Here is a 9,783-nt window from a genome sequence, read left to right on the forward strand (position 1 = left end):
CATATTCTCTGAAAAGCCTTCAGTTGATCCAAAATGCTGCAGCCACAGTTTTGATGAGAACTAACAGGAGAGATCATATTTCTCCAGTTTTAGCTTCTCTTCATTGGCTCCCTGTTAAATTCAGAATAGAATTTAAGATTCTTCTCCTTACATATAAAGCTCTTAATGACCGAGCTCCATCATATCTTAAAGATCTCATTGTAAGATATTTTCCTAACAGAGCACTTCGTTCCCAAACTGCAGATTTACTTGAGGTTCCCAGAGTTTCTAAAAGTAGAATGGAAGGCAGAGCCTTCAGTTATCAGGCCCCTCTCTTGTGGAATAAGCTGCCAGTAAATGTCCGGGAAGCAGACACCCTTTCCACTTTTAAGACCAGGCTTAAAACCTTCCTTTTTTATAAAGCTTATAGTTAGGTCTGTTGAATCTGATAGTGTGTCTGCTAGTGTGTCTTGTCCTGCCTCCACCTCTGGCACCCTCTATACTTTCATTACCCCCTACCCGAACCGGGGTTTGAATCCCATTCCCGCCTATCTTACCTCTTTTATTTCTCCCCCTACCCGAACCAGGGTTTGCATCCCCACCCCGCTGTGACTGGTGTGCAGTTGGTGAGAGTGAGTTGTATGGCTTTGTTTTTGCTGGTATTTTTTAGTGATTGTAGGGCTGTTTAGGTGAGTTTGTCTGCTGAATCTGCTAGTGTGTCTTGTCCTGCCTCCACCTCTGGCACCTTCTATACTTTCATTAACCCCTACCCGAACCAGGGTTTGAATCCCATTCCCGCGTATCTTACCTTTTTTATTTCTCCCCATACCCGAACCAGGGTTTGCATCCCCACCCCGCTGTGACTGGTGTGCAGTTGGTGAGAGGCTGAGGTAGCTTGTGGCTGTAAAAGATGGTTCTATATATGGATCTATATAGGGAGTATAGGGAATTACTCACTGAGTCTGGTCCTTTATTTATTTTTATTTTTTTCGTTAGCACAAGTTTCTTGTGTTTACCTTGAATAGGGATGGCTCAGGTAATCCTGAAACATCCCTTAACCCTCTAGACCCCAACAGAATTTTACAACAATGCTCCAGATTCTTGAGAATTCCGAAAGAAATGGGCAATTTGAGAAACATTTCAAATAACTACAGTAGATAGCACAATTTGCCGGCTAGTGAAGCTGCGCCCAAACGCAGAACCTCCGCTCTCATATCAGTCTCAACTGCGGCCAAGAGAAATCCCTCAAAATTTTTAAAACATGACAATATCTAGAAATAATTTAATACAAACATATGCTTTTGATAATGAAAAAACAACGAAGAGGGTCTGATTTTTTTTTGTATTTATTGTATTTTAGCTTTTGAAAGCATCTGGTGACTTGTATTCATCAATGACATAACACCGGCCGGCCGCGGCCGTTGTGGGGTACTGCAGCACGGCTGGCCGCGGCCGCTACGGGGTATAAAGGGTTAAGGCTGAGTTATACTTCTTTTTACTGCCCTTGCGCTTTCTTCTTGCGTTTATGTTAATGGCTCGAGACGTTTATACTTCATTTAGCTTTGCCGGCGCTTGCGTGTGCTGCATGGCGATTCACTGCCAGGAGAGTAGGCGGAGTAGCGGGTTTTTTCAATGACATGATGAAAGGAAATTCACCACCAGGACCTCTTCAAGTGATTCATGCTTCTTCTTCTTGTAAATAGTCGGTATTTTGTCAGATTTTAAACACCTTGGGGGTCTAAACGACTACTTTCTCGCCTGAAAATGTTTCAAATGTTGCTAAAGTTATATATTTACAGAGTTTATAGCTTAAGGGAAATCAGCTTTTCAGGCTGGCTGATTTCGGCTCGGGCAGGAGTGAAGTGCACTGTGTGTAAACGCTCTGCATACTGTCTGATCGATGAGTATGCCGTTTTCAAGTAGTAGGCTTGCGTCTTTTCTTGCGTGAAGTTTAGAAAATTGAGGTGACACACGCAAGCTCGCAATGGGGGGCTTGCAACCGCGCAAGGGCTTGCGTTTCTTCTTGCGTCTTGCTTTGCGTCTTGCGTTACCGACTATAAACCAGGCTATAGTTAAGCTGCTATAGGCCTAGACTGCTGGGGGGCCTCATCTGTCACACCTTTCCTCACTTTACTCTCTTTATGTATATGTGACATTATTGTGGTCATTAACTCGTGTTTCCTTGTTCCAACAGATATCCTTTGAATGGTGTTACAGTGCCGCCGCCGCGGCCCCCTCCCCCCTTTCTGTCTTCTCAAACCCCAGCTGGTCGAGGCGGATGGCCACCCTTCCTGAGTCTGGTTCTGCCAGAGGTTTCTTCCTGTTAAAAGGGAGTCGTTTCTCTCCACAGTCGCCTCAGGCACGCTCAGGCCGGGAGATTGGACCGAAAAAACAAAAAGTTTTCAGTGCAATCTGTTGGTTTTCTTAGCTAGGAAATTGTTTTTGAATTGGCTCTATATGAACGAATTGGATTATTTTATGAATTATGATTATTATTAATTAATTGAATTCCAATTGGCTTGAATTGGACTTACTATCTAAGTGCCTTGAGATGACATTTGTTGTATTTGGCGCTATATAAATAAAAATGAATTGAATTGAATTGAATTGAATTGAATCCTGTGGGAGAGCATGGATAAATAGAAGCATGGTAAATGAATATGCAAGAGGAAACCAAAAAAGATTCAACTAGCAACACAGAGGTGTGACATCACATACCAAAGATCCCCTCAGCTGGAATTGATCAATTGTGCAATCTAGTGTCATTTGACAACTGACTGGTCTACTCAACTCATCTTCTTTCCAGAACACAACCATGACAGCACACACCTGAAGGTTCCACTGAGATTTGAACTCGGATCACTGGATTCAGAGTCCAGAGTGCTGACCTTTACACCATGGAACCCCTTCCACAGTCAATTTACGCTCTCAGTCATGCAAATGCTTGACAATGAAATGGTTTTAGCAACGTGTTTTTCTGTCAATTTTTCAGTGATACTCTTACAGCTTGTATTCTCAGAATTGGCACGACAGTCAAGCAACACATTCTGTATCTTCTTCAATGGTCAAAGGTTAGAATCCGCCTGTCAAGCGGAGGAACAGGGTTCGATTCCTTGACGGAAGGCTGCCATTTTCGCTCAGCAGCTAGGTATTCGCCAAAGTCCGTTTCAAACAACAGCATCGGAAAATCTTTTTAAAACCTGAAAAAATTGACTTTACATGTCAAGAATAGCAGATGAGGCTCCCCTCCTATCCATAATTATGAATATGTTGATGTTGCTATCATTAACGTGCAGTCATACATCTTCACACAAGGATGAAATAAATAAAGGAGGAGCAAGTAATGTTTCCGCCCAGTTTCGAACTGAGGACCTCTCGCGTGTTAGGCGAATGTGATAACCACTACACTACGGAAACTGGCACCATGCCTATTCACTAGTGTTCCGAAAGACAAACAATGAGGTAAATTTTCCCAAATTTTGTTGCTCGCGGAAAGTGATTTTGGAGTCGCAACAAATTGAGTCAGAAGTGGGATTGTAACACTCTCCTGTGGGAGAGCATGGATAAATAGAAGCATCGTAAATGAATATGCAAGAGGAAACCAAAAAAGATTCAACTAGCAACACAGAGGTGTGACGTCACATACCACAGATCCTCTCAGCTGGAATTGTGCACTCTGGTGTCATTTCACAACTGACTAGCCTACTCAACTCATCTTCTTTCCAGAACACAACCATGACAGCACACACCTGAAGGTTCCACCGAGATTTGAACTCAGATCACTGGATTCAGAGTCCAGAGTGCTGACCTTTACACCATGGAACCCCTTCCACAGTCAATTTACGCTCTCAGTCATGCAAATGCTCGACAATGGAAGGATTTTAAGGACGTGATTTTTTTTGACAATTTTTCAGTGATACTCTTACAACTTGTATTCTCAGAATTCGCACAACAGTCAAGCAACACATTCTGTATCTTTGCTGGTCAAAGGTTAGAATCCGCCTGTCAAGCGGAGGAACAGGGTTCGATTCCTTGATGGAAGGTTGCCATGTGATTGCTGCTGCTTGTGCTTTTTTGTTTGTTTGTTCTCTGCTTATCTGTTTACAGGTTCTCCTGGTGCCTCTAAGGCTGGAATCCTCAAAAAAGCCTTGGATTGTCTTCAGTTTTGCTTTTACAGGTGTAGCAGCTTGTTGTCTGATTTTGCATTGTTTTCTATGTTTGTTTCTTCATATTTCTGTTCCTTTTTTTCCCTTCTTCGCTCTCCCTCTCTCTCTGTCCCCCAGTCCGGTTCGGCACTATCACACTATCACATCATGTTAAGTATTGTAACAAAAATAAATAAATAAAAATAAGGAGTTGATGGGCATCAAGGGGAGCTTTACATTCATAAACCTTCCCTTGGTATAGCAAATGTGTTTGGCATGAACGGTATTCAGATTACAATTCTGCTGCCATAATGCTGGACAGGACAAGGGGTTTAAAAAAAAAAAAAGAAGTGAGTGCTCCTCAAACACAGCTCCAAAGCAGTCCCCAGGTCAGAGCCAGCCTTCTTTAGCAGTTTGCTCAGTTTCTTTGAGTCGCTGGCTCTGATGCTGCTGCCACAGCAGATGGTGCTGAAGAAAGATGCACTCTGCACCACAGACTTATAAGAGATATGCAACAGGTAAACTCCCAGGTGTTCCTCAGCCACCTCTTCTCCTGGGATGGAGACGCTGTTTGGCTTATTGGTGCTCCTCCTAAAATCAGCAGCTGAGGTGATTATTCCCACACCAGGCCACACAGTGGCTGCCCACCTCCCTGCCTCTTGTCCTTCCTTCCCTGGTTACCTGTCAGATTTTATTACTCATTTTAAAAGCTTTGAATAGTTGGACGGTTGCCTCTGTCTATGATCTGTGAACTCCTTACTCCCCTGATTGCTGCTCACACGGCCCACTGTTTAATATAACTGACCTGTTCATTAGATGGAAATGAATCCCTGCATACTCCTAAAAATCACTTTATTTTGAGGATTTTTCTTCAAATTAAAACCCCACTTTCATAATTACTCGGGACTCTTTGTAAAATGCAAATAAAACCAGAAAGATATGATCTTAGAACTATTAAAAAGTTCTATCTAATTAGAAATAGTGCACGTTCGGTGCCATCTGTTGGTTTCCTTAGTGAGGAAATAGTTTTTGAATTGCTCTGTATGAATGAATTGGATTCATTCTGAATTTAATGAATTGGATTATAATTACAATGAATTGAACTCTAATCGGCCTGAATTGGACTTTATTACTGAAGTGCCCTGAGATGACATTTGTTGTAATTGTAATAGTTTATTTTGGCAACATTTTAAACAAACTGACATTATTCTGTCTTGGGAAACACTGCTGGTGGAAAACATGATAGTGGCTGCTGAAAAACTGGCAGAAGTGGACCTTCCAACGTGACAGTGACAGGAAGTAATCAGCTGAAGTCGTCCAGAGATTAACAGAGAACACAAATCAACATTCTGGAATCCGGACTTCACTTCCATCCAGAATCTGTGGTTGGAACCACAGACCAGAAGAGACAGAACAGAAGCCTTCACAAAGCTGTGATGTCATCACTGTAGTGACATCACAATCGATGTCATCTCTGATCTTGTATGACATCACAAAGTTTATACAGGCCAGACATTTTCACTGCTTTTTCACAGCTGGTCAGGAGTTTATCTGAAGAAACACGTCCAGTTTCTGAAGCAGATTTGAAAGTCACAGCAAACGGTTTTCACATCGCCTAAAAAACACTTAATTACTATCTTAAATAATCATTTTAACAAGCACTTGGAAACAACAGCCGATGGATCAGCTGAAGGTCCAGATGCATCTCTCAGCTCCTGTGTCAGGTCTTTGCTGGATTTTTTCCTCTTTCTTAAGGACATCACTTTCAGATATTGTTCATCTTCTGTAGATAGTTTTTTAGGTCTGACACTTCTTCTTTTGTCCTCCACTTGTCCAGTTTCCTCAGATGTTTTAAGGACACACTGCAGAGCAAGAGGCTGGAGCAGATTCTGGCAGGCGCTGACGCTCAGAACTGTGACAGCGACACAAAGGAAGCTCATTTAGAAACACCTCCTGGGACGTCTGAGGAGAGCCCATCTGCACCTGTTCAAAACGTGGCCAAGAAAGCCCTCAAAGTGTGCCCCGTTTGCTCTAAAGCATTTGATTGTGTCAGAACACTGAACAGACACACACAGTGCAACACGGACGATCGGCCCTATCACTGCATCCACTGCAACAAGCATTTTAAACACATGCACGGCTGAAAAGACACCAGATTTACGCCATTTCACTTAGTCCACCAAGAAACATTGACGGCATCACCTTACTTTCTCCTTTCTAGCCACTTCCTGTATCTCCATGTTTATTTGTAATTTCCTTTGCCGAGCTCGGTCAACATTCACAAAAAAAAAGAGTTACATTCATCAGCCACTTCAGTCAGATTGCCAAACACCTTATTGTCCTTTATGAAACACTTAGGTTGATCTGGTGATAAGGCTTATTCACCATTACATTATTTAGGATGTTCCATGTGCGCTTCATATTATTTTGATTTATTTGTAACATTTTATCATAATGTTGCTTCTTTGCTTGCCTCAACATGTTGGTCAGCCTGTTTTTGTGCATCTCAGCGTTTTTCAGCAACCTCTGTTCTAGTTTTGATGAAGTCTCCATAAAGTTTATTTTTCTTCTTACATGCATTTTTTAATGCCTTTGTTATCCGAGGTTTCTCAGCATAACTATGCTTATGTGAACATAAACCTGTTGGACAGTGTTTATCATAGAGAGATAAATAACAGTTGAAGAATGAATTGTCTGCAGTGTTTACTTCATCTGTATGAAACTCATTCCACTCTTGTTTTAAAGCTCATTTCTGAAGCATTAATTGCTTTAACAGTCCTTACCCTTTCATATCTACGCTTTTCTGTTTTCTTCCTCTGTAGCTGATCATTAAATGTTGCAAATACAGCTAAATGATCACTCACATCACTTATTACCAAACCACTATTTATACCAGTGTCCAAGGAATGTGTAAAAATGTTGTCAGTTAATGTTGCACTATCTGTGGCTCCTCTGCTCGGCTTTGTGATCAGTGGATACAAGCCTCTACCGTATAACGCAGCCAAGAAATCACAAGTTTGTTTAGGAGTATGTACCTTTAAGATGTCAGTGTTGAAATCACCACAGATCACAAGTGTTTTATTATCTGCTATAATTGTCTGTTCCAACGCTTCAGTCTTGTGCCTCTTGTTTAAAACTTAATAACAATTGCAGGCTTGGATTTGTTATCCTTTCATACAAAAGTGCAGCAAGCTGGTATCTGTTGATTTTCAAGATGAATGTTCTTACTTGCTTGAAGGGAACCACTTGTTCATTTACATCCTCCACTCAACCTGATAGCCATTAAATACTGTGTCTTCTGAGCTGGTTTGGTGGTTCAACAACAAAACAAATGTAATGAAGTTTTAAAACTGCAGCGAAAGAGATGGAATAAATGGAGATCTGACACATTACGAACTACAGGACAGTTAGGATTAGCTGTTGTTTGCATGGAGATAAAACAGGTTTTAAAGGTGTTGCAGCTAACATTCAGAAACACTTGGTGTAACTCCAGAGCACCAGAGCCTCGGACCAAAAGAGAAACTAATATAAACTTATTTACCTGAAGAACTTCAGCAGCTCATAAGGCACTTTATCTGGAGAGTGGGTGGCTCTGGTCTTATCTGGCTCTTTGCTAGAGGCCTTTTAGGCCAGAGGATGTGAGCTCTTAGGATTACCATGACCTGGATGAGTGAGAATCTTCATCAACATGCTGTGTGTGCTGATGCTAACTGTAAAGATGTGAAGCTCAGACAGGAGAGCTGCTTGTTGTATGAGGACACAGTGTGTGTCTTATATGGAGGTGGAAGCCTGGCTCAAATATAGAAATCATTTCTTTGTATGTTACTGATTTAAAGGAGGACTAGGTAGCATTTTCACCTAAAATTATAGCCTTCAGGAGTTTAACAAAGGTTAAACAAGTCAAAGGTAAGCGAATGAAGCCTGTCTCGCTCCCAACAGGGGTCTGTATGCTGAAAATCCCACATTTAACTTCGGCAGGAGCGACCCGCTTCTGAAGTGTCGTGATGCGCGAGAAGAGTCGTTTGTGTTTACGGCACTTAGCTAGGTACTGTATGCTAGCTGTAGTTGTAGCTATGTGTTCGCTTGCGTTGAGGAGCCAACACCAAGCGTTTCATATTCTGCCTTTCACAGACTGAATATGAAACGTTCGATGTTGGCACTTTCCATCTTTGTGAAATTTCTCCAAGCGTGATCTTGTTCATCTACCATAGTGATCTGCGTTTTAGATCGCAAAGAGACAGGTGATGACGGTGCTCTAATTCCTCCTGAGTTCGAGACGTAGCCTAGCTTCAGAAATACACGGACTGACCTGATTAGAATAAGAATAGCGTTTTGATCCGAACAAGAATTGTTATCTACAAATGAAAATGGATTAATTTGTGATTGTAATCGGAATAGTGTAGAGCTAGTCTGCGTTTATTGCAGCGTGTGTTGGTAGTGCCTGCGCGCATCTGTCTAAGATGTAACTTTTGTAAGTGTCTGCTAATACAAAGGAATCAGTCCACGAATACACCATAATGAGGGAAGAATCCCATTCAAGATCAGCAACAGTCCATCCATACATCCATACATCCATTATCTTCCGCTTGTCCGGGGATCGGGTCGCGGGGGCAGCAGCCTGAGCAGAGAAACCCAGACGTCCCTGTCCCCGGCCACTTCCTCCAGCAACAGTATTATAGCATATTATCTTGAGTTCTCTCTTCAGAAAATCTCTGATTATAGTATCTTACGTGGGCAGTCTACACTTGTGAATCAGATGACCTAACTGCACTGACTAAATAACACAACGGCAGCATTCGCCACGATGGTTAGTTAGTGGGTGTGTACAGGTGGGCATTTTTACGACAGTGTAGAATTTCAGTTTGACCAATAGAGATCGCTATACTGCCGCTAAACTACCTTGTATCCCTTTAAATGTGTCCTCTCAGTGGCTGTGAAGTACTGTCAGTAATACTGAGCGGGACTCTGCATTGATGGAGACGTGTCTTCCTCTGGTGGCGAATAGAGGAACTGCATTATGTCAGTTTGATGAACACAGAAGCGTTCGACTAAAGGAGGAAGTGAAAGTCTTCCAGTGGTTCCTGCAGAATCCTGACTCACTGCATGGTTTCCTGCCATGAAAAAGCTCCGTCTGCAGAAGACGAGCAGAACGGAGCCAGCGGGCCTGATGCTGCAGATGTGCTGAACACCACAGATGCAATGGTTGGGACCAAGATGGTTGGAGAGAAGACACAGAGGAGTGAAGGCCAGCTGTAGAGAGAAAAGCACCTCCAGGTCTGCTGTCTGATGCTGATATCAGTGAAAATGGGCTTCTTCTTCTCCTGTCTGATGATGTGCTCAGTAATTTCAGTGATACATCCCTCAGGTTCAGGCTTGGTTGGTCTGGTGAACACCTTTACTTTCTCTCACAGCCTGCTGTGTTTTTCACTGACTGATTCCATCTGAGTTATGAAGGCAAAACAGGAGAAAAACATCTGGATTGGACTGATGTGTGTGTGTCCCGTTACTTTAGAAAGCCTGAACTTATAAAGGTTCCTATGGTGACCATGTGTTCTGATAGTGTTGTATGAGTTTTATAAACTCTGAGGTGTCAAACAGAAGCTGTGAACATTACAAGTGTCGCTGCTGCCTCCAGAACCACTTCCGCTACACCGGCTTC

The 9,783-nt window shown here is 42.4% G+C and overlaps 1 non-coding gene across 1 annotated transcript; it reads right to left on the reverse strand.

The window, feature by feature from the left end:
• Positions 1–3,323: 3,323 nt before the first annotated feature.
• Positions 3,324–3,396, reverse strand: trnav-aac (transfer RNA valine (anticodon AAC)). Its single transcript has one exon. It is a non-coding gene; the product is annotated as a tRNA-Val (tRNA).
• Positions 3,397–9,783: the final 6,387 nt, after the last annotated feature.

This window comes from Odontesthes bonariensis, chromosome 11, assembly GCF_027942865.1.
Source record: "Odontesthes bonariensis isolate fOdoBon6 chromosome 11, fOdoBon6.hap1, whole genome shotgun sequence".
In the NCBI taxonomy this organism is placed as follows: Eukaryota; Metazoa; Chordata; class Actinopteri; order Atheriniformes; family Atherinopsidae; genus Odontesthes; species Odontesthes bonariensis.